The sequence below is a fragment of the Podarcis gaigeae genome, assembly GCF_964106915.1.
Source record: "Podarcis gaigeae genome assembly, chromosome: 2".
In the NCBI taxonomy this organism is placed as follows: domain Eukaryota; kingdom Metazoa; phylum Chordata; class Lepidosauria; order Squamata; family Lacertidae; genus Podarcis; species Podarcis gaigeae.
In genome coordinates, this window is record NC_139679.1 from 24663568 (window position 1) to 24688477 (window position 24910).

Here is a 24910-nt window from a genome sequence, read left to right on the forward strand (position 1 = left end):
TAATAATACCATAAAAGTACCACTCTATTCTGCCTTGGTCAGACCACACCTGGAATGCTGCGTCCAATTCTGGGCACCACAATTTAACAAGGATATTGACATGTGCAGAGGAGGGCAGCCAAGTTGATCAAGGGTCTGGAAACCAAGCCTTATGAAGAAAGGTTGAAGGAGCTGGGTATGTTTAGCCTGGAAAAGAGGAGATTGAGAGGATATATGAAAGCCATCTTCTAATATCTCAAGGGGTGTCGCATGGAAGAGGGAGCAAGCTTGTTTTCTCCTGCTCTAGGGGGTAGGACTCGAACCAATGGCTTCAAATTGCAAGAAAGGAGATTCCAACTAAACATCAGGCAGAGCTTTCTGACAGCGAGAGTTGTTTGACAGTGGAACGGTCTCCCTTGGAAGGCTGTAGGCTTTTAGGCAGAGGTTGGATGGCCAGCTGTCGTGGATCCTTTAGCTGAGATTCCTGCATTGCAGGCGCTTGGACTTTGGCGACCCTTGGGGCACCTTTCAACTCTACAATTTTTTAACTCTACAATTCTATGATATATTTTTTTTAATTTTCAAAGATCTTTATTGAAACTTAACAAATATACATAATAACCAAAATTCCCAACGATTCCCTCATTTAAAATATAATATCTAAATCACAACAGCTGCATAATTATACACCTAATTATAAAACCCACCACCCACCCTCTACTTCCCTCCACAGCAATTCAACTTCTCTATATTTCTTTCTACCTTTTTCTCCTTGCATTCTATAATAAATTATTTTTGTTAAATTCTGATTTTTCCTTCTTTCTTTCTTTGTTTTGTTATTGCTTACATTTTTTATTCTAAGCCTATTAACATGTCATTTTTAGATCAATATTTTGACATATAATCTTCAAAATACTTCCACCCCATTCTTAACTTTTGATTTGATTGATATCTTATAATTGAAGTTGATTTTGCCAATTCTATATACTCAGTTATTTACTAAATCCACTCCTATTGCTACTAAATGGAAATCTCAGGACATACCAACAAAGGAAGAGTGGATTTTATGATCCTTTGTAGCAGTGTGCTCACATGTAAGTAAACACATCCCTGTTCAATATGCATTCAGTTGTCGGTACTGAAAAATCTTAGCACCACACCTAAGAGTGCAACTTTGTGCTGGGCCTTCTTAGAGTGCGGCTCAGATCTGGAAAGGCCTGTGTTTCACACCCACTCCGTATGACAGCTGCATCTCTGCACATGTTACCATTGTTACAGCAATGCTTTTGAACATCCTGCCATGCTTCTCTTAACTCCAGCAACAGTGTCAACAGAGATGGCAGTGCTTGGCTTGCATTACAAAGCTTGGATAAGTTACCACAGGGTGGGTTAACTCAGGAGTCAGCAACCTTTTTCAGCCGTGGGCCGGTCCACCGTCCCTCAGACCTTGTGGGGGGCTGGACTATATTTTGGAAAAAAATATATGAATGAATTCCTATGCCCCACAAATAACCCAGAGATGCATTTTAAATAAAAGCACACATTCTACTCATGTGAATACACGCTGATTCCCAGACCGTCTGCGGGCCGGATTGAGAAGGCGATTGGGCTGCATCTGGCCCGGGGGCCTTAGGTTGCCTGCCCCATTTTAACTTGTTCTAATTAAAACGCCTTGCACCCTCTCAGACAAGTCCAATTCCCCTTTGAATCCAATGCAATGAATCAAGCTGACGCCATTATTTCTGAGCCAGTCAACAGACACAGGAAATACTGCATGTGTCAAGACTTTTCTCTAAAGTTATAGTCTCTGTCCTTGCAGTCTTCAGGCATAAAGGGTCTGTTGTACTTAATATTCCGTTGGTCTCACTTGCCTATTCAACCCTAGGCTCTGCTCAGCCAGCAACTTTCCATATCCCATACTACTTTCTGGATTCCTATCTGGATTAAATTCCTTAGTATATCAACCCAGAAGATGGAGATACAAGAGACTATTTAAGATTGAGGCTTGAACTATAAATATATTTCCTTGGGAGATTTTCCAAAGAAATCCCAACCTGCAAGCTGCAATTTTGTGTGTGTGTGTTACCAGTTCAACAAAGTGTGTTTTAAAAGTTTAAAAGTTGGTCTAAGAAGCATTTTAAAGAAATGTACACTATAAGTCAGTGTGCTAAAAGAAATGCTCTTTCAGCGGTATTGTCCTTCTGCATGCACACAAATTGAGATCTATTCTTAGAAAAGTAAACATAATATAAAGGGGGTGGGGGTGGAAATCTGCAGTTTAAGCCTTGTGGCACAGAAACAGGAGAGACAGGAACTTCAGAAATGATAAATGGATGAATATATTCTAGGTTGCTGCTCAGCTTTAACATTCATTTTATTCCATTTTTCGTCATGTTTTTTGACAACTCGGAGTAGCTTTCTGTTTACAGTTGCATATGTAAGGAAACAGTTGCATCCTGCCATTAAAGTACACAGGCTGATTTATTGAAACCCCAAGAAACTAGCTTGGATTTGCACCAGCAAAAGGGAGCTTAGCTCACTCTCCTGGAAACAGCTTGGCCTCTGAGAAAGTTAAGGCAACCAGGAGAATCCCATATCATACGAAGATGTAAATAAATGCATCCCAAACACCTTATGCCGACAACCTTTTGTTTAAAAGATGTAAGACTCACAGCTTACATAAGGGGACAATCGGACCAGAAATTATTAAAAGAATGGGGTTGTGCTAAAGAGTATATGAAAAAACATTGTTCTGGAGTTAGTATATTGGTATGTAATGAATGATGCTTTACAGGGTTAAAGAACAAGAAAAATGGTGTAAAAAAGCACAAAGATGGAAGTAATCTAATTAGACACAACAATACAGTAAGAGTAAATTTTTTGGAGGTCTTAGAACAAAGGAAGGAAGTCAATTTGTGTTTATGTATGTAATGATATGGTTTTGCTCTGTAGATGTGTGTTTTTTCGTTTTTGTTTAGTTTTGTTTTGTTTCCTTTGCCCCCCCTTTTTTCTTTTTCTGTTTTTTGTTTTTTGTTTTTTTTATATGTTCCGGGGATTTTTGTCTGTATAGTACTATTTTGGATTCAATGTTTGTAATTTTTGTTATGATTCTGCATTGAAAATAATTTTTTTTTTTAAAAAAAGACTATCAGTTCTTCAGCGGCAAGGTTATTTCTCCCTCTCTCTCTCCCTCTCTCTCTCTCTCTCTCTCTCAGCTGTGAAAATCTTCCAAAATGTTTCAGTCGTTATCCAACATGGGGTGGGAAGCCATCAGTTTTGAAAACTGCTTGTCTCATGTTGATACCTGCTGATGACCTAGTTCCATCAGGAACTCACTGTGAGGACTGTGCAAAAACATTGCCTCACAGTGATAGAGTGGTTCTCTCACTCTCTGGTTTGTGTTCTCTCTCTCTCTCTCTCTCTCTCTCTCTCTCTCTCTCACACACACACACACACACACACACACACACAGACAGTGCAAGGGTGCTGGAAGCAAAGCCCCTGTTTCCTTCCCCTTATGGTGGTCCTTCCCTCATTACAATTATTAAAACAAACATTATCCCATTTCTCAAATATGATGCCTGAGGAAACTGCTCCTTGTACAGCAAATAAATATGCCCATGGGTTTAAGTTAATCAGGAAACTAAGCATATTCCCAATTAATTGATCCCATAGAGCTGATCCTGCTGGTGAGTAAGTATAATTCACAGTCTAATGAGGTGCAGTTCAACTAATGAGTATTAGAAAAGATGCGGAGTAAATAAATGAGATGAGGGAAATGCAGGCAGGATGTCCCGTTTTGTGATTCAATGCTGCATGGAAAATGTCATTGCTGGTCCTTGGACACCTCATGCACATGGCCATCAAACAACATTGACTGACGTGGCCGCCTCTTCTCTGTACCCGTGGCCACAATTAGGGATGGTGGGTGATTACTGACGTTTTGAATCAGCTGTCTGGAGGAATTTGTGCTGAGATGCAAAATCAGGCTTGTCTTGAGCAACGCTCCCAGCATCCTGAAGGATCATCTACTACCTAGCAGTTTTGACAAGGAAAGGGAAGGTCTGAAGGCTTAATACTCACTGGGGTACTAAACCTATGTTTAGGCTGTGCCATTTCAAATTACTGGTGGAGCTTATGTGACTCAATGCTCTTTCATACCATATATGAACACCCACTCACCCATATGTATCCCAGTGGTGGCTGGCACCCATTGGAAGACTGGATTGTCACGCATTTCAATGTAGAATGCTACGTCCTGTATTGATACGGTTTTGTCCTGTATTTCAGGTTCTCTCTCTGTCTCTCTCTATTTCTGCCAAGTTACGGATCCTCTCCAAATGAATGTGTTCAAAAGGATGCTTGAAAGGTCATGTATTTAAGCTCCAGGAAGCCAAGCACAGACAGATTTGCAAATTCATGTGCATGTGTGTGTGTGTGCACGTGCACATGTGTGTGTGACAAATTCCAGAGGGACCATCCTGTTAGGCTGCAATAGATGTTACTGGATTGTTTTGGAGTCACTTCAACACCAAGTGAGGGGGGAAATTGCCCTGCCCTGCCCTATCCTGTATTTTGCCAGAACAATGGTAGCAACCCTAAGGCAGAACCAATGGCAAGCAGAGCCAACCATCTCTGGTATTCTCCTCATCCAGGATTGACACTAAGCAGTAGGAAGCTGGCAGGCGGTGCCATGCCTTGGATTGGTTGTGAGACGGTAGGCAGGTGGGAAGATGGCTGAAGACAGGCTGACATAGGGTGGGGCACTGTCTCATTTCCCGTACTGAACCAGCCTCCACTTATGTTTAAAAATCCATGATGAACAAGTAGGATGGAATGCTTTCCTCTTAATATTGTCTGTTTCATATGTATATGTCTGTCTTCCTATACAGCACAGCAACCGAAACAAAAACAGTATAAGCAACACTTCTTCTTCTTCTTCTTCTTCATAATAATAATAATAATAATAATAATAATAATAATAATAATAATAATAATTTATTATTTATACCCCGCCCATCTGGCTGCGTTTCCTCAGCCACTCTGGGCAGCTCCCAATTGAGTGTTAAAAACAATACAGCATTAAATATTAAAAACTTCCCTAAACAGGGCTGCCTTCAGATGTCTTTTAAAGATAAGATAGCTGCTTACTTCCTTCACATCTGAAGGGCGGGCGTTCCACAGGGTGGGCGCCACTACCAAGAAGGCCCTCTGTCTGGTTCCCTGTAACCTCACTTCTTGCAATGAGGGAACTTCCAAAAGGGCCTTGGTGCTGGATCTCAGTGTCCGGGCTGAAAGATGGGGGTGGAGACACTCCTTCAGGTATACAGGACTACTTCTTCTTCTTCTTCTTCTTCTTCTTCTTCTTCTTCTTCTTCTTCTGATACTGTTTTTATTTATTTTCATTTATTTTATTTATTTACAGTTTTGAGAAAACCATTGTTACGACAGTAAACAACAAGCCACTTGTCCTGATAAGAATCACAGACTTTTACCATGCTGTGTGTTAACATTTCATTTGATTGCTCTAAGAGATCACACCACATTTTCCCATGAGTGCTGGGTGGATTCTCTTTTGTGGTGAGATGGTGCTCATGCTTTTATTTCAGCTACAGCTTTGTAACGGATGGTGAGCAGGATCTAGCAGAAACAGAAAGCAGGAGGAGGCTGTGCTGAAAGCATGCTGAAGTCGTCAGCCTAAGATAGTCCAGTAGGAAAGTTGTGGATAATGATATGATATGGAAGCCAGAGACTGGTTTGAGGCCACACTGGAGAACAGGCTGAGCAACCAGGGTAGAATGTACGAGGTCAAGGCCACCAAGGAGAAGACCTCACCAAAATAATTACAGTCTGTGAGATTGGGAGGGGTCATGGCTTGATGACAGAACACATACTTTCTACACAGAAAGTCCTGGGTCCAATTCCTGGCATTTCCGGGTATGTTTTGGAAAGATTCCTGTCCAAAGTCCTGAACTAGATGGACTAATGGTCTTATTTAATGCAAGGCAGCTTCCCCAGAGATGTTTTTAAACACTTAAAAGTGTAATATACCAGTAGGCCATCGTTAATATATTTTCAGTGCCAAGCATTTGACAGACTGAGATGCATGTACTGCTGTTTATTGCTAACTAGTTTTTCACTGCCGAAATTTTTCAAGGTGTGTTTATGGATCATTGCAATGGTTTTACTATAATGGGCGTGTTTTTCATGCTGTGCCTTTGTCTTATAGTTTTCTGTAAGCGGCTTAGAGGCTCTTATAGAGTGAGATGAGCGCGCAACCCCAGAGTCGTCCACGACTGGACCTAGTGGTCAGGGGAACCTTTACCTTTAAATGAATAATAATAACAATTTATTTATACTCCATCCATCTGGCTGGGTTGCCCCAGCCACTCTGGGCAGCTTCCAACACATATAAAAAACATAATTAAACGTCAAAAATTGAAAACTTTCTGATACAGATGTCTTCTAAAAGCTGTGTACAGTGGTACCTCGGGTTAAGAACTTAATTCGTTCCAGAGGTCCATTCTTAACCTGAAACTGTTCTTAACCTGAGGTACCACTTTAGCTAATGGGGCCTCCCGCTGCCGCCGTGCAGCTGTGCAATTTGTGTTCTCATCCTGAAGCAAAGTTCTTAACCCGAGGTACTATTTCTGGGTTAGCGGAGTCTGTAACCTGAAGCGTCTGTAACCTGAATCGTCTGTAGCCCGAGGTACCACTGTAGTTCTTTATCTTCTTGACATCTGATGGAAGGGCGTTCCAGAATACTTGCAAAGGGTCCTTGTGATGAGGCATATTCTGAGCTTCTAACAATTCACGTTGCATTTCACAGCTAAAGCTGTATCTCTTTATAGGAAGGCCCAGTAAGCTGCTCTGCACAAGCTATGTTTCTATAGAAGCGCATATTATTTTCAGGACAATCCATTGACATAGGGCACAGGGCAGGTTTCAGCTAAAGAGTCCCACCAGTGGAAGCCCTCTGCAAAGACATCTGTTTACAAAACGGGGCTTTCCTCATCCCCTCCTCCCAGGCCCCCCGCCACTGGCTCGGGTGTCTGTGTGTCAGGAGAATCTGTGGAACAGAACAGGGGTGGGAGAAGAGGGAAGAACACTCCACCCAGAATGCTGAAACACTTATCCTGATGCACAACCACCTTGGCATGGTGTTGAATTCCTTCCAAAAGATCTGCGGCAAATTCAGGAATTTGCACATGTAGCACTAGACGCTGATCTGAGCAACAGCAGCATGCAAATGCTTTGAAATGTTTTTGCAATGATGTGGCTGGAGTGGTGCCCAGAGCCTATTATTAGAAGAATATAGTGTTAATATTTAGAAGCGCAACAAGGCAAATGTTTAAGTGGCAGCCTTAATTATGCATTTACAGGCTTTTGTGGGACATAGTACAGTTGGACACTGGTGATTTTGCAATATTCAGGGGAAGAAAGAAAAATGAAAATGTATAAAACATGATTATGCCAGGATGACAATGTTCCCCTGCCCTATTCTCTTGTTTGTTTTGCTTATTAAAAACCATGGGCACTGACCCCTCTAGCAAAATAAGTGGTGATTTATTTATTAACTGGCTGAGGAAAGTGCAATGTGATATCCAAAGTGAAGCCTCTTAAACATTGCAATTTACTAGTTCCTTTGTTTAAAAAGATGATGTTACTTAAAGCTAGGGAAAACATCGAAAACCACTTTTATCTTAATATCCCCCCTTTCCAGCACTTTTTGGTGCTCTGCTCCACTCTCAGGCTTCTTCTTTCTGTTTCCTTGATCCGTAACAGGAGTGATCTCAACCAATCACATAGTTAAAAGGATGATCTCATGATTCTACAGAGCCAATCAAATTTGGCTAAAAGATGACCTTATTGAGGACAAGTGAAGGCAACTGAAAGCGAGAGCAAGAGAGGGCAGCAGGTAGAAAAAATGGTTGGGGTTGGGGGAAGGAGACTTCTTTTTTATGTTCTGTGAAATGTTGATGAAAACTTGTGAGTAGATATGATTCACTCTTAATAAATTTGGACTCAAGGGATGGCAGATTAGTTTACGGATTAATGAAGCTAGTATATGCATATGCAGGTGGCACTGTGGGTTAAACCACAGAAGCCTAGGACTGGCCGATCAGAAGGTTGGCGGTTCGAATCCCTGCGACAGGGTGAGCTCCCGTTGCTCAGTCCCTGCTCCTGTCAACCTAGCAGTTCAAAAGCACGTCAAAGTGCAAGTAGATAAATAGGTACCGCTCTGGTGGGAAGGTAAACGGTGTTTCCGTGCGCTGCGCTGGTTCGCCAGAAGCGTCTTAGTCATGCTGGCCACATGACCTGGAAGCTGTACGCCAGTTCCCTCGGCTAATAAAGCAAGATGAGCGCCGCAACCCCAGAGTCGGCTACAACTGGACCTAATGGTCAGGGGTCCCTTTACCTTTTATATGCAGAGCATTACAACCAATGCAGTTTTATTTCTTAGCAGCCACCGTACCACCTACACAATATATAATTTAGGCCTAAATAATTCAAGTGTGAATCAGCTCTGGCAGTGCATTAATCTGCTGAAGAAGAGAATGGAAATCCTCCTAACCCCAACACACATGATCAGAGCTGATGTGTGCATGGACCTAATTCACAAGGATTTTTACTCTATGTAGCACTGACTAGACTAGCTAGTGCTGAGCATATCAAGCATTGCAACATATACATATACAAATCGAAGTAGCAGGCACACTGAAATTAACTTAACTTAGTCATGTTCATTATGTTAACAGGCTTAATCTGAGTAAAATTTAGTTGACTACCACACAATGTCTTCTAAAGTAGGCATGCAAGCTGAAGTACCAAACCTGGGTTTAAATCCAAACCTCGCTACTTGGACAACCACCTCAAATTCACTGCTGCATAAAGTGAACAATTAACAGCATGCACCACAAAACTGTTAACGAACAACAAACCATAAATGCTGTGATGTGCTGAACATCTTACATATGCACGATAAATAGCGATAAACCATGCATGCAGCTCTTGGTCTGTGCTTAGACTTCAATGGCTTTAAAAGCCACATATGTTCAGCATCAGAACTTGGGATAATTTGTCCTAGTCCCATTTGTATCTTACTCTTCCTTTGAGGAGAGCAGGGTGGGAGGTCATATATGGATTTTCCTGTTTACCTCTTACAGTACATCAACCCTGTGAGATTTGTCCAGGGCCGCAGAGTTTTGTGGCTCAATGAGAATCTGAAGTCATGTCTTCTTAGCATGTGTGCACCTGCGTTGGGAATGCTAAGAGTCTGCAGAGGGCCATTTAAAATAAAAAGTGCACTTGATGCCATACTAAAACTAAAAAAGAAAAAGATAAAGGAGCCCTGGATGGTTAAGTCCAGTCAAAGGTGACTATGGGGTTGCGCTGCTCATCTCGCTTTCAGGCTGAGGGAACTGGCGTTTGTCCACAGACAGCTTTCCGGGTCATGTGGCCAGCATGAGTAAGCTTCTGGCACAATGGAACACTGTGATGGAAGCCAGAGTGCACGGAAACACAGTTTACCTTTCTGCCACAGTGGTACCTATTTATCTACTTGCACTGGCGTGCTTTCGAACTGCTAGGTTGGCAGGAGCTGGGACAGAGCAACGGGAGCTCAATCCGTCGCGGGGATTCGAACCACTGATCTTCCGATCGGCAAGCCCAAGAGGCTCAGTGGTTTAGACCACAGCGCCACCCCCATCCCTTGATGCCATATTAGGGCATCACTAGGTAAAGGTAAAGGTACCCCTGCCCGTACGGGCCAGTCTTGACAGACTCTGGGGTTGTGCGCCCATCTCACTTAAGAGGCCAGGGGCCAGCGCTGTCCGGAGACACTTCCGGGTCACGTGGCCAGCGTGACAAAGCTGCATCTGGCGAGCCAGAGCCGCACACGGAAACGCCGTTTACCTTCCCGCTGGTAAGCGGTCCCTATTTATCTACTTGCACCCGGAGGTGCTTTCGAACTGCTAGGTTGGCAGGCGCTGGGACCAAGCAGCGGGAGCGCACCCCGCCGCAGGGATTCGAACCGCCGACCTTTCGATCGGCAAGTCCTAGGCGCTGAGGCTTTAACCCACAGCGCCACCTGCGTCCCAGGGCATTACTAGCATGGGAGTAATAAGGCAGCACCCCAAGGATCATCCACATCAGGCTGGACAGAGAGGCTGCCCAATGATACAGATAAAAGTCTTCCGCTGATTGGATGGAAATTTCTCCTTTCCACATCCTTTTCAGTTCTTGACATCTGAGAATGCCTTGCAGATTGCTCTCTGGAGCCCAAGCAGCCAGCAATAACCTCCAGCTACAAGATTCTGAAGCTCCAAAATTCACTTTTTTTTAACAGTGCATGGGAATATGGAAATTATTTCTCATCTATAGTGTTTAAATTGAAAACCCCCCCCCCCCATATATTCACACACACACACACACACACACACACACATATATATATATATATGCTTTCGTAGATTTTCACGGGTACAGGAATGCAGGTTTTGGTGTCCTCGGGTGTCTTCCTGTGTAAAAGTTGGGGTGTCTAGGCGACGTTTCGACGAGGTCTCACTCGTCATCTTCAGGCTGGTGCTTTCGGCTTCTTGTTACTGGAACAGAGCGGGATCTCAATGTTTGAGTTCCTATAAATACTGTAGAGGGGGTGTGGTGTCTAGCCTCCAATGTTCTGGGCAGAGAGGAAGTTCCCAGGCTAGTGTGCCTTTTCTTCTTTTGTTCCTTAATTACTTGAGAGATACAGTATTTATAGGAACTCAAACATTGAGATCCCGCTCTGTTCCAGTAACAAGAAGCCGAAAGCACCAGCCTGAAGATGACGAGTGAGACCTCGTCGAAACGTCGCCTAGACACCCCAACTTTTACACGGGAAGACACCCGAGGACACCAAAACCTGCATATATATATATATATATATACAAATTCACAACAGGCTTTATGCTTCAAGAATTCCTTCATGCCCCATGCAAAATGGAGCACCCCTCCTCGCTGTTTTCCCTGTGAAACGATGAACTGGACACTTTACATATAAATAATTCAAGAAAGCAACATTTTAAAAACGGTTTTTAAAAGATTAGAAAGGTTACTTTTCCCTTTTCCTCCCTCTCCACTCCTAACACCCTTCTCTCTCTTTCGATTAGGGTCACGTTTCAAAAGCATCCCAGATATGAAAAAAGGTTCTTTTTATTTTGCACACACAAAAAAAATAGCAAACAAACAAACAAAAACTTAAATAAGCAAACAAAAATGACAGGTTTCCATTTCGATAAGGGTATTAAAAACCCAAATCTTATTGCAGGAATGCTGTGGGGTCAACGTATCCATCCAAAATCAATGCCCACATAGGTTCCACATTAACACTGTTTGCATTAATCTATTTTTAAAAAATGAATTTTATTAGTATTTTCCACACAACAACAACAACACGAAAGATATCAAAAGATGTGTGTTGTGTATTGTTTGCATTAATCTAAATAAGCATCCCCTTAGGTGCTCCTTTCCATAATAACTATCCTGAACGAGAATCTCTAGTTTGCAGTTTCCATCCAGTTACCATAAAACACCCCACCCTAGGAAAATATGGACCCCCTGTTAATTAAATTAATAGCACATGTTCTTACTATGCCCTGATGCATTGACAAAGCATGTTCAGAGAAACCAGGGATGCAGTGGAGAGGAGGCAGTGTGCCCTTTAATCCTGTTGGCTAGCAAAGAAGCACAGTGCACCATTGAGCACATTTCCTCCATGGCAACAAGAGTTGTGTTTCAAGAATTAGATTTCCCCAATGCCCCGAGCATCATTTTGACATCTTCATTGTTCCATGCTACATATATGAGGGGGGGGGGTAGTTCTCCAGATAGCATAAATACAGAGTACATGATACGAGGCAACACAGGGAGGAAAATTAAAATTCTCCTTTGGAATAATAGAAAGGTAGGGTTCGAAATGTGCTAACACGGTCTCGACACTGCTGCTGTATAAATATTGACTGATCATCTCACAGCACTAGAGAGCTGAAATTCCACATTGCATGGGAGATGGTAATAAAAATGTCTTGCTATTAAAAACATGTGTGATCCCACCCACCCGCCCCACACCTCCCTATATCTTGTTTCCGAGGCAGATTACTATAGGTCACCTGCTGGCCATCAGCATAAGGAAGGAAGAGTTTCAGGCTGAGTTCTTCCTTGTGTATAATTTTGCCAGTATCAATGGGGTTAAGCCAAGGGTGAATTTGGCCTTTTCAGTAAAGTGTAATTTTCTCCATGGTTAGTTATTAAATGCAATCAAGAGAGATGGCTGCTGCTTGGCATGTGCTGTAGAGGTCATTCTCCTATCCTCTGCAAATCTAACATCGAATGAAACCCAGCATATCCATAACTTTAACCCACTCCATTCATCACTCACTGAACCAAAAATAAGAGCACAAGTCAGGTGTTGTTGTTTTTTTTAACTTAAAGGTCAAAATGATTTCTGCCCCCCTCACATCCCCTGCTTTAAAGAGCAGCCTGCAGCCTTAAAATCAGAGTCATTTGGGGTGAAGATCAAGGGGCAGGCGTGGCAAGTCTCCACCCAGCTCTTTCCAGCAGCAAGTGCCACATTTAGGGGCCATAAGGGTTTATTGCTTAAGAGTTTCTTTTAATTCATGCAGTGTTGCCAAATGAAGAATTACCTGGATTCCCCGGGGGTGCAAGGGGTGCGGTGCACCCAAGCGTTGAATTCAGGGGGAGCGCCCGCCACTGAAGCCGCCTAAGCTCTTAACCGAAATCCCTGGCTGATTTCGGTCGATGGGTCATTTCTGTTCTCTTTTGCGGAAGAGCTGCAGAATCAATGTATCCGGTGCCATTCCCTAGTGGTGTCTTTCATTTCCACATGATCGCAAAAACGGGAAAACGGAGTTATTGCTGCTGCTTTTTTATTTCTTCATGTTAGTGGTTTTCGTTGTTCCCCTCCTTAAAAGCGCAACAACCTTGAGCTGCCCCAATAGCTCAACAACTTTGAGCGGCCCCCTAAAAATTTTGGGGGCGCTGGGTGGATCTTTGCTAAAGACGGCCCTGATTTTATTCAAGTTGGCGTGCTCATGTAAGTTGGGTTTAGAACTGCAGCCTTAGTTGATCCACTAGCTAGAACAGAAATACTGATATTAGGAATTCATTTTAAGTAGGAATAACCGATCCCTGTATTTTCAGTGTTCAGGCTGTGAATGATCGCTGACATAGCCAATAGGGCACCAGATACGCAGAGGTATCAGCAGCCCTGGGGAGGCCCCAAGGTCTGCAGAGGTACCAAAATGTTTAGAAAGAAACCCTAAAGATGGAGATTGCCCAAACAGCTCAATGAAGATTGAGGATGCTCAATGGGTATGGGTTGACTGGTGGGTGGGCAGTGTGGAGAATGGAAAATCAGTGTTGGGGGAATGGAAGAGACTGAATGGAATCCTGAACCACACTGCAACATTTTGTTGCAGGCTCCCTTTGTCATTCTCTCGTAATGAAATGGTGGCACGAAAGAACTTTGCAGGGAATTTCCTTGCATTTTGGCAGGCGGCTCCTTCATGCTGCAGGTATCTTCTGTCTTTGTTGATTATAACCTAATGCCCAATTTGGTAAGAAACCCCTGGTTATTAGGCTGTAATAAAAACAGTTAATGACCCATTTAGTGTTTGGGTAGTTCATGCACCTGGGCACCGAATGAATATGCCTGTATAGTGAAACAGAAATCATTTTTATGCTGGAGGAGGTGAACATCGCTAAAAATCAGAGAAGCCTTTGTATGGCATGCCAAGCTGCTGAAGCGAAAAAATGTCTTCAGTGAAAGGGCTCAGATGTGAGCATGTTTCAATGCACTGCTCAAGGAAGGGGGGGGGACCCACTCTGATAATAAATGTGAGCTTGTTATCATTGCTTTTCAGTGTGAAGTAAAGCCGGAAGCTGGGTCGTGCTGGCTAATTGAAGGTTACAATACATTGAGATTCAAGCGCTACATTTTAATTATAAACTGGTGACATACAACAGTCTCACTTGGTTCTTAGTCCATTTCAAGCAAGAATATTTGTAAAAAAGAGAGAGAAGAAGAAGCTTACTATTGGGAGCCATCACGTTCATTATCCTGTATTGCATCTGTCAGGCAGGTGCTTAATGGCATGTTTGATGTCTGTTGAATTTAGTGCCTATTTTAACAGAGGGCTTAAAAAAACACTTCTTGGTTAAGTTCTATGCCAAAACAGGTGTGTATCAGTGCTTGAAAAGCAACAGCAGCAGCAGCAGCAACAACAACACACACACACCACTTCCTTGTGTATGCATATTCCACTCAGTTGTAGCTGCGTATATTTCCTATGCATGCCACGATTTGAAATGATTGGCGGTCATAAATTGTGCTGCAAATCTAATAACTTTGTTATGTGCACACATTGTTTGCACCTCCAGGTGCAAAACAGCCCCAGCGCAGTATTGCCAGTCCTCCTACATATATGACATTGTCTTTTCCACTGATGTCATCTGATGCCAAACCTGTCCACATTCATATCTGGCACGCTTAACAGTTAAGCATATGCTGAAAACCTTGCCAGAAAAGAAAGCACTGACAAGTTTTAAAAAAACCAGCCACCTCAGTTGTAATGGTAAGCCCCCTGCCTCCATGAAAATTGTAAGAATTTAACCTCACCGCCAAAGATTAATGCAATCTTCAGGGGCTCTCTCCCCCCCCCCCACCCAAGGTGTTGGTGTAGAAAGCCATACAGTGGTACGGGTTAAGAACTTAATTCATTCTGGAGGTCCGTTCTTAACCTGAAAGTGTTCTTAACCTGAAGCACCACTTTAGCCAAATGGGGCCTCCTGCTGCCGCTGCACCACCGGAGCACAATTTCTGTTCTGATCCTGAAGCAAAGTTCTTAACCTGAGGTACTATTTCTGGGTTAGCGGAGTCTGTAACCTGAAGCGTATGTAACCCGAGATACCACTGTATACAGTTTAGGACCAGGCTAACTAAAAGATAATCTCATTCCTTATGTACCCAATCCATCATTGTGTTTTGCAGGGGAGGGCATCATGCAGACAACATCCAACGATGAGGTCTACTCTGCACAATGTCAGAAGTTTGGTGGCATCTACCCTTTGGATCTCCTTCACATAACACACCAGGTAGGTACCTTCTCTGTTATCTTTTCAGCACCTGCTAAAGACATCCCTCTTTCACCAAGCTTCAGTTACTCAGTTGGTTAGAGTGTGACGCTCATAATGCCAAGGTCGTGAGTTCAATCCCTACATGGGCCAGCTGCATATTCCTGTGTGTCAGAGAAGTTTTACTAGATGGTCCTCAGGGTTCCTTCCAACTCTACAGTTCTACGGTTCTAAAATATTTATCTTAGTTGGTACCTGTTTTGGATTTGAATTGATTTTATGTATGTGTCGTTTTGATGTATGGAAGTGAGAGCTGGACCATAAAGAAGGCTGATTGCCGAAGAATTGATGCTTTTGAATTATGGTGCTGGAGGAGACTCTTGAGAGTCCCATGGACTGCAAGAAGATCAAACCTATCCATTCTTAAGGAAATCAGCCCTGAGTGCTCACTGGAAGGACAGATCCTGAAGCTGAGGCTGCAATACTTTGGCCACCTCATGAGAAGAGAAGACTCCCTGGAAAAGACCCTGATGTTGGGAAAGATGGAGGGCACAAGGAGAAGGGGACAATAGAGGACGAGATGATTGGATAGTGTTCTTGAAGCTACCAGCATGAGTTTGACTAACTGCGGGAGGCAGTGGAAGACAGAAGTGCCTGGCGTGCTCTGGTCCATGGGGTCATGAAGAGTCAGACATGACTAAATGACTAAACAACAACAACATGTGTCGTTTTAACCTGTTTTTATAGTTATAATTGCTTTGATATATGCAATTGTTTGAACTGTTTTATTAAAATAAATTTTGTTGTATATATCTTGTTGCACTGAGAATTGCTTCAGAATGCCTCGTGGAAAGCAGTTCATAAATGAAACAAATAATTTCAATAGGAGTATCAGTTTAAATAGCAGGAATTGATGCAGAAAGAAAAATCGCACACTAAAATAGTCCAGAAATTTGCTGGCGACGGTAATTAGCGTATTTCATTGAGCCATAAAACTTGCATGTGATATGTTTCATTTTAGATTTGATTTCACTTAAGCATGACACCCCTGAGCAATATTCTGTTTTGTGTTTTAATTGTTACCCGGCACAGTTTTTATCTAATATCTCAATGCAATAATTCACAGACTATGCCTTTGGGAAGCAAAGACAACAGAATTGCTATCTTAACGGTATTGAACATTACAATTTGGGACAAGAGTAAATGTTCAACCATCCGTATCCTTAGCAAAACGTTTTATTTAAGGCTTGTGAGCAGAAAAAGAGCTGATCTGAAATCTTCATTATTGGTCAACTGTGGAGAAGTTGATGGGAAGAAGGAACATGATTCCAAAGCTGGCTCCCTCTTTTGAAAATGCTCCTCATCTCAAATCCAATGAGATCAGTTAAACAAGAGCAATTCAAAGGGCATAACGGAGTGGCATGTGCAAATACGGAAACCAAGTTAAAAAAACCGTCAAAATTTAAAAAGCGAATCAGCAGTGTTCAGGAAAAGGGAACGTTCCCTCCCTCCCTCCCTTCCTTCCTTCCTCCCTCCCTCCCTCCCTCCCTCCCTCCCTCCCTCCCTCCCTTCCTTCCTATGCCTTTCTCATTCTTGTCCTGTAAGTTGCTTTCATACTACAAGGCACAGATAGATGAAACTCATTTAGCTCTGAGGATGCATGCCCAAAGTCAAGTTCCTACTCCAACAACCCCTATGCAAATGTCCTCAGAAGGTAGTTTGATGTGCATAGGATTTAGCCTTAATTATTTAATCTTGGGAGAAGGGTGGGAGGAAAGTCATACTCATTAATAAGATTAGAATAACATTCCTTCTCTTTCACACCCTGCCTCAAGATCATCCTGATCAGACAAGGCAAGGAGAGGGGGGAAACTTCAACTGATGTTTCAATCACAAGTCCTTGAATCATAAATCCTTGGGAAACGATTCTGGTGGACGTATATGTCCAGTGTGGAGGCATTTAATCCGGAATAGAAACAAGGCGCAACTAGAATGCCTGTAGGAGAAGCTGCCTCTGCCATCTGAAACATCGGCTTGGCTAAGACTTTCGTGCCTGGGCTCTGGTGAGCCGCTGCCTCTAACACCCGTGATCTATGAGACTGGCATGAGGATAGTGCAAACTATCATTGACTCCTCTTTGTGCCTCTCAGTGCCAGTTGGTGGGGAACACAGGTGAGGAAGGTGCTGTTGTGCCCATGTCCTGCTTGTGGGTTCCCTCTAGTTGGCCACTCTGAGAACAGACTGCTGGGCTGGATGGGCCTGATCCAGGAGGGCTCTCTTTCTGAGCAGCCTCCTCTTTTTCTGCCTTTATCGATCTGTGGCTGAGAGAACATATTTCCTATCAGGGTGGGGGGTAGATGTCAGGCTTCAGTGAATCGGCTTCCTCCCCAGTGGCCATAAATGAGCAGATCATGCGAAAGGGAATTCTTACCTGTTAGTTTCTTTAATAAACACAGTGAAGGACCAAAGAAAGCATCTAACTAGAATGGCGGTGCTCCCAATTAAGTTCACTTCCCCCTCCGTCCCTCTTAATGTATGTCACTCCTACATCTAGTCATCTGAGCTTGGGGCCTCTGTGTTTTCTGTTCTGACACTTTCTGAGCTCTCCTTGTCCTTGGAGAAGGGGGGGGGAACTATCTAGAGTCTGCGAATCTGTTAACTCTCTCTCTTCTAGTGTTTCTTCTGCTAGCTGTTCCCCACCCAATATTTCCCAGCTTCTCCCTTCTGAACTATGCCCCTCTGCAAACCACTGTTCCAAATCTATACTGCTCTCCTGCTCCTGGGAAGATTCAGGGTCAGGATCAGGGGGAGGGGGGGCTCCCACCATTCTTCCTCAGTACAGTCCTTCTCAGCACGGTCCCTGTCAGTAGAGTATGGTCAGTGCTGTTTTTCTAGAAAAAGAAAACTCACCACAAACACCTCCCTCATTCTCTTAGAATGGCAATGGTCCCCACTTGAGAGAGGCTGGAACTGAGTTCTGGCAAGTTCCGGATGAACAAAAACCCTGGGTATGGTGTTTCTGTGTGATTACCTTTATTGATTAATCCATAGGCTTGGGGGTGGATTTGTCATCTCTGACGTTAAAGCTGAACAGTTTCATGTATTGGCTGCTGGAGTGAAGGTGTAAATGTGCGTTTTAGCTAAGATAGGGGTGGCTGTTTCATTCTCCCCTTGTTGATTGTTTTATGGCTGTGGTATTAACAGAATTGTCAAATAATGCTTAGCGCTGTTTGCATTATGCTATAGGAATTTTTTTTAAAAAAATTGGCAGTACGTTAACTGCTTTGGGCTTTCTTTGGGAGGAAGGCACAAAAAAGAAGGCAGTGGTGATGATTATGCAGTACAGTGGTATACCTCAGGTTACAGATGTTTCAGGTTACAGATGCTTCAGGTTACAGACTCAGCTAGCCCAGAAATAGTACCTCAGGTTAAGAACTTTGCTTCATGATGAGAACAGAAATCGCGTGACGACGGCGCGAGAGGCTCCATTAGCTAAAGTGGTACCTCAGGTTAAGAGCAGTTTCAGGTTAAGAACGGACCTCCGGAACAAATTAAGTTCTTAACCCGAGGTACCACTGTACTGGAAAGTTCATTTTATGGGCAAAATTTGAAAAGAATGGGGCCTACTTAGGTTAGAAGGTGTCAGCTTGAGGCTGGAGATATAAGTTCATTTTACAAAAACATCTGGAAGGACAGAGCTGTCATTGAGATTAAAGACAATAATGCCATGCCATTAGCAAATGCAGGCTACATCTCAGATAATGCAGGGGTTCCAAAACTTCCTACCCCCTGGGCTCACTTGAGACGTCTGAAAATTACTGAGGCTCACCAGCCACAAAATGGTGGTGTAGGGACAAAGCCAGTCACAGAATAGATAGCAGGCTGAGGCAGAGTTTGATATAATCAGCTGGGTAATTACTGACATCACTTTCTCCTGATAGCTATTCCATCTTTGGAGAATGCCGAACGCTTTTGTGCTGCATTTTCTTTGTGGTGAGGAGTTTCACAGCTCTGCCTTCACCAGGCTAACTATGGACATTTGCACTGGAAATACTGCGAGTCAGCCTCCCCATTTCAGGCAGAATTTACTAATCAAGAGGCTTTAAGGGAGAAAACCTTTTTCTTTTATATCTTTTCCCTTCGCAACCCCACATGCCTCTCCAAGTATTATTACTCATCTCCTATAATTACTTCCCTCATTCTCCTTTCACACTCAACTTGTGCCTTATCAATTCTCCATCCTATAAGAGCTTTCTTTTTATTATTAATTACTCTTTTATCTCATTTGCTAATTTCCTTCAACATTTCCTCTGAACTCTGTCTCCTGGTGTAACGTTGGAAAGTCTTGATCACTTCTCCTACCTTTCCACAAGGGCTGACATCGATGCCAAAATCCAGCATTACCCGAGCTCTGTGAGTGCAGCTTTCTCCTGATTGAAGTGCAGAGTGTTTGAGGACCGGGACATTACAAAGCTATTGAACTACTAACCTTACTGTATGCTTGTGAAACATGGACAACTTATAAACGCCATCTCCAACTCCTCAATGGTGTCTCCAAAAAATTCTACATATCACTTGGGAAGACAGGCGAACTAATGCCAGTGTACTGGAAGAAGCAAATATCACCAGTGTTGAAGAGATGATTCCTCAACATCAACTTTGTTAGACTGGTCATGTTGTTCAGATGCTTGACTATTGTCTTCGAAAGCAACTACTCTATTCTGAACTTAAAAATGGAAAGCGTAATTCTGGTGGCCAACAAAAGAGGTTTAAAGACTCTCTCAAGGCAAAACTAAAAAAAAAAGTAGTATAAACACTGACAATTGGGAAACACTGGCCTGAGAGTAATCCAATTGGAGAACAGCCTTTATCAAAGGCACCATGGACTTTGAAGACACTTGAACTCAGGACGAAAGGGAGAAATGTGCTAAGAGGAAGGCACGTTTGGCAAACCCTCACCACGATCCCCACTGTGGAAGAATGTGTGGATCCAGAATTGGCCTCCACAGTCACTTACGGACTCACTGTTAAGACCATGTTCATGGAAGACAATCTTACTCGGCTATGAGTGATCACCAAAAAAGAAGAAGACTCAAAATGGAAGGAACTGCTGCTGCTGCTGCTGGCATCAGCCTATAGCCACATCTTGTCTGTTCTGTCAGGTTTACATATACTGCAAGCACAGTGCCTGTGGTGTCTGTGTGAATAGCAATTGCACATAGGACAAGCAAAAAGCAACACATATTCCTTTCAGGGATGCTGGTACATGCACCCCCGCACTTTGCCATATAAATGCTTATTGCAGAGTGATCTCTCTACAGAGAGTCTACATGCACAAATCTCCACAACAACAACACTAGAGCTGGATACAGTGGGTTCCACTAAGTCTGAACAAGGATTTTTGCCAACCACCCTCCAGGTTTTGGGCCATAGTGAAGACAGCTATGTCGCTGCAACCCTAAGTCTACACCTTAAAGATACACAAATCTTACTGCTGACACGGGTGGTGGGATGGGGAATAATGTCGACAAGAAGCAACAAGAGAAAATACAAAACTGGCCTGCTCATTCTAGCAACTTGATGTAAGAGAATTAGGGCCAAATTAAGATACAGAAATCACGTGCCACTTCATTAACATCCGTTAATTTCATCCAGGGGCTGCTACAGCTGGCAAGAAATCAAGCGGTGGTCATATTGGGAAAGAACAAAGCATTTCTATTCATAGACTCCTCAGATCCAGTGCAGACCAGCAATAGTCACTTTGATATAATTCAGAATGCCATTCTGAATGAAAACACAGACTACAACCATCTGTTTGCTTTGTATGCTTTTGTAAAGCAGAAGCAAACAAGCGTATTTTGAGAAAACAGGACCAAATGCTGGGCAACGTACATGGCAGTTCAGGAGACATGGGAAATCAGGATAGCAGACTACAGAAAGAACACCAGGACAAACAAAAATATACATTAAGCATGAGCAGTCTTGTAGAGAGAGCGTGAAGGACTGTGATCTGATTGAAGACAAATGTGCATTAGTCCACATGAGTAAGTGGATTGGCAGTAGCACGACTACATATGAAAAACTGGGCAAAAGACCGAAGTCCCCACCCTCAGTAGTTGGGACGGGGGGGCTCGTTCGCTTCCTATGGGCCCGTGACTGCGCTGAATGAGCATTTCTCTCTCATAGCACCACCATTGCATGTTCTACCAAGGGCTACATAACCATGAGACGTGGGTGGCGCTGTGGTCTAATCCACTGAGCCTCTTGGGCTTGCCGATCAGAAGGTCGGTGGTTCGAATCCCCGTGACAGGGTGAGTACCCGTTGCTCGGTTTCTGCTCCTGCCAACCTAGCAGTTCAAAAGCATGCCAAAAAGTGCAAGTAGATCAATAGATACTGCTCCGGTGGGAAGGTAAATGGCGTTTCCGTGCGCTGCTCTGGTTTCGCCAGAAGCAGCTTAGTCATGCTGGCCACATGACCTGGAAAAACTGACTGTGGACAAACATTGGCTCCCTCGGCCTGTAAAGAGAGATGAGCGCTGCAACCCCAGTCGTTTGCGACAGGACTTAACTGTCAGGGGTCCATTACCTTTTTTACATAACTAGATTTCTGTTTGAAAATTCTTATATTAAAGGCTAATAACAGCAAAAGTTTAGCAATCCTGGCAACATAGTTCTTAAATATAAAGTAACATATAAAACAAGCATCTTTCTAACCATGACATAGGTTGGGAAAGTTGTTTGAACAGAGTTGATGTGCACCTGGACTTTCAAGAAACTCTTGATAAAGTCCCTCATCAAAGACTCCCCAGTAAGCTTAGCTACCTTGGGATAGCAAGACAGATCAAAAACAGGAAGCAGAGTGTTGGAACAAACCAGTGGCTCTCAAACTTTTTTGGGTCACTGCTCCCTTGGTTCCACAAACTCATCCCCAGTGCCCCTTTGCTCTATAAAAAAAGTATTATTCATAAGAGTGGTTTGAATGACTCACTAGGAAGATAAGAACACAACAGTAACAATTAAAGGCACATCTATTCAAAATCCAATTAAAACTATTTAGTTTAATCAATTTAACAAAATGGATGAACTTGATCTGGCGATACCAGCTTTTCAAAGTCTGATAGTCCTTTACGCCTCCAATTGCCCCTTCCATCTGCTTGTCTCTTAGCACCCCTCTGAGGGAGTCCCACTGCCCCCCAAAGGGCGGCACCACCCACTTTGGGAACCACTGAAATAAACGGACTGTTCTAATAAAGGAGGATCCCCAAAGAGTTGGGTCCCCTAAGGCAGTGTTCCCCAACCTTGGGCCTCCAGCTGTTTTTGGACTACAACTCCCATCATCCCTCGCTAACAAGACCAGTGGTCAAGGATGATGGGAATTGTAGTCCAAAAACAGCTGGAGGCCCAAGGTTGGGGAACACTGCCCTAAGGGACTGATGCTTTTTAACTCATTTCTAAATTATCCGGAGCTAGGAGTGAGCAGGGAGAAGGCCAGCTTTGCTGATGACTCCAAGTTGTTCAGGGAACAAAAAGGGGATTTGTGAGGGGCTCCCCAAGGATATACTCACACTGGGCATTACATTAATGGACAATGAAATGGCAAATGCAGTTTAATGTAAACAACTGTGAAGAATGCATACTGGAGCAAAAAAAACAAAACAAAAAAACACACCCTTATGCTCACCTATACTTTAATAGGGATGAACTTAGGACCATGGTGGGTAGCTCAATGAAAATGCCAGCCAAGTGGGAAAAACGTGAATTTCATGTGAGGGGTCATTTGGAAAGCGATTTATAATAAAACAGCCACTAACAGAATGCCGCTGTACAAATCTGCAGCGTGGCCACACTTGGAAAACTTTGTACAGTGGTACCTTGGGTTACAGACGTTTCAGGTTACAGACTCTGCTAACCAAGAATAGTACCTCAGGTTAAGAACTTTGCTTCAGGATGAGAACAGAAATCGCATGGTGGTGGCACGGCGGCAGCAGGAGGCCCCATTAGCTAAAGTGGTACCTCAGGTTAAGAACAGACCTCCAGAATGAATTAAGTTCATCACCAGATGTACCACTGTACAGTACTTGCCATACAACAGTCATGACAGCTGTACTGGAAGTATTGAACATCTGAAAACCATTTACTAGGGTGTGCAAGTTTAGAGAATGCTCTTGTGCTCAGGTCCTTCTTGTGCACTACCCATAGGCATGGCCACTGTGAGAACCAGATGCTGGACTAGATGGGCCTTTGGTCTGATCCAGCAAAGCTATTATGTTTGTATAGTGCAGAAGTACAATGGAGGCAGGGAACACCAGCATTGTTTGTCTGGGACTACACCAGGTGTTTAGACACCTTGCATCTAAGCTGGGCTCTAGGAACCCTAATGTCCATGTAGATACATGTTCGAAGGAGATTTTAGTCATGTGTGCCCATAAAACCCCAACTAGTTTGTCCCACTGCTTCAGTATGAGGCAGCTGCATTTTCCCAATAGTTTTCAGCTCAGCTTTGTTTATTGAGAACAGCAGAACAATTGGAGCATTTTTCTTTTCCTACCAATAGAATCTTGCCTAGACTTAAAGAGCTATGGTTCAGATGCAAAGCGCTAATTCTAAGACACAACAGGAATGTTTTGCTTCTTTTGTTTACTCTTATCATTTCCTTGTATCCCTTCTTGGCACCTGTTTCCAAGGCTGGATGGTGGAGTGCAACTGAACAATACAATTAAAAAACAAAGCAAGGCAATAATTTTTTTTTTATGGCAGATGAAAAACTTTTTTTAAATAACAAACAAAATAAAATAAATAAAGCAGCAGAGAGCAAAAAGCTGCTTTCTTTCCTTCCCATATGCCTTACTGGGTTTAGCAGGGGCTTAGTATTTTTCTTTGCAATATTATACTACTCCTTAATCAGCTGTGTATAGTGGCACACAATCATATCCTTCAATTGCCATTTGGCAGTTTGGGGCTTTACATCTTCTGTCATCTAATACCTTTTGTATAGTTCTGCGACAGAGCAGATTTGCATTGTTGGGAGTTTCCAAACAGTATGTTAAAAAATAATCATCATTGCAATATATGCAATTGTAACTAAGCCCACCTGATCACTACACCCTCGGTGTCTTCCAAGGCTTGTGCTTTATTATGAAGACCTAAGAGCACGAAATTAAAAGACGCCTGCTTCTTGGGAGAAAAGCAATGACAAACCTAGACAGCATCCTAAAAAGCAGAGACATCACCTTGCCAACAAAGGTCCGTATAGTTAAAGCTATGGTTTTCCCAGTAGTGATGTATGGAAGTGAGAGCTGGACCATAAAGAAGGCTGATCACCAAAGAATTGATGCTTTTGAATTATGGTGTTGGAGGAGACTCTTGAGAGTCCCATGGACTGCAAGAAGATCAAACCTATCCATTCTTAAGGAAATCAGCCCTGGGTGCTCACTGGAAGGACAGATCCTGAAGCTGAGGCTCCAATACTTTGGCCACCTCATGAGAAGAGAAGGCTCCCTGGAAAAGACCCTGATGTTGGGAAAGATGGAGGGCACAAGGAGAAGGGGACGACAGAGGATGGGATGGTTGGACAGTGTTCTTGAAGCTAACAGCATGACTTTGACCAAACTGTGGGAGGCAGTGGAAGACAGGAGTGCCTGACGTGCTCTGGTCCATGGGGTCACGAAGAGTCGGACACAACTAAACGATTAAACAACAACAAGAGCAATGCCCAAAGCCCAAGCCTACCTACCACCCCATGTCAACTTAGAACACACCCAAGAACATGCCTCAGAATTCTCTGCAGTCTGCAGGTATT

The 24910-nt window shown here is 43.3% G+C and overlaps 1 protein-coding gene and 1 long non-coding RNA gene across 3 annotated transcripts in view; one reads left to right on the forward strand and one right to left on the reverse strand.

The window, feature by feature from the left end:
• LOC310839294 overlaps window positions 1–24910 on the forward strand; it is a 191678-nt gene that overhangs the window by 89001 nt on the left and 77767 nt on the right. For both annotated transcript variants that reach the window (XR_014561400.1, XR_014561401.1), the window contains one exon: window positions 15029–15132. This is a non-coding gene — a long non-coding RNA (uncharacterized lncRNA). The remainder of the gene's footprint in view (window positions 1–15028; window positions 15133–24910) is intronic.
• The window catches only part of CACNG4 (calcium voltage-gated channel auxiliary subunit gamma 4), a 92940-nt gene that overhangs the window by 51388 nt on the left and 16642 nt on the right, over window positions 1–24910 (reverse strand). The gene's annotated exons all lie outside the window — the stretch shown is intronic.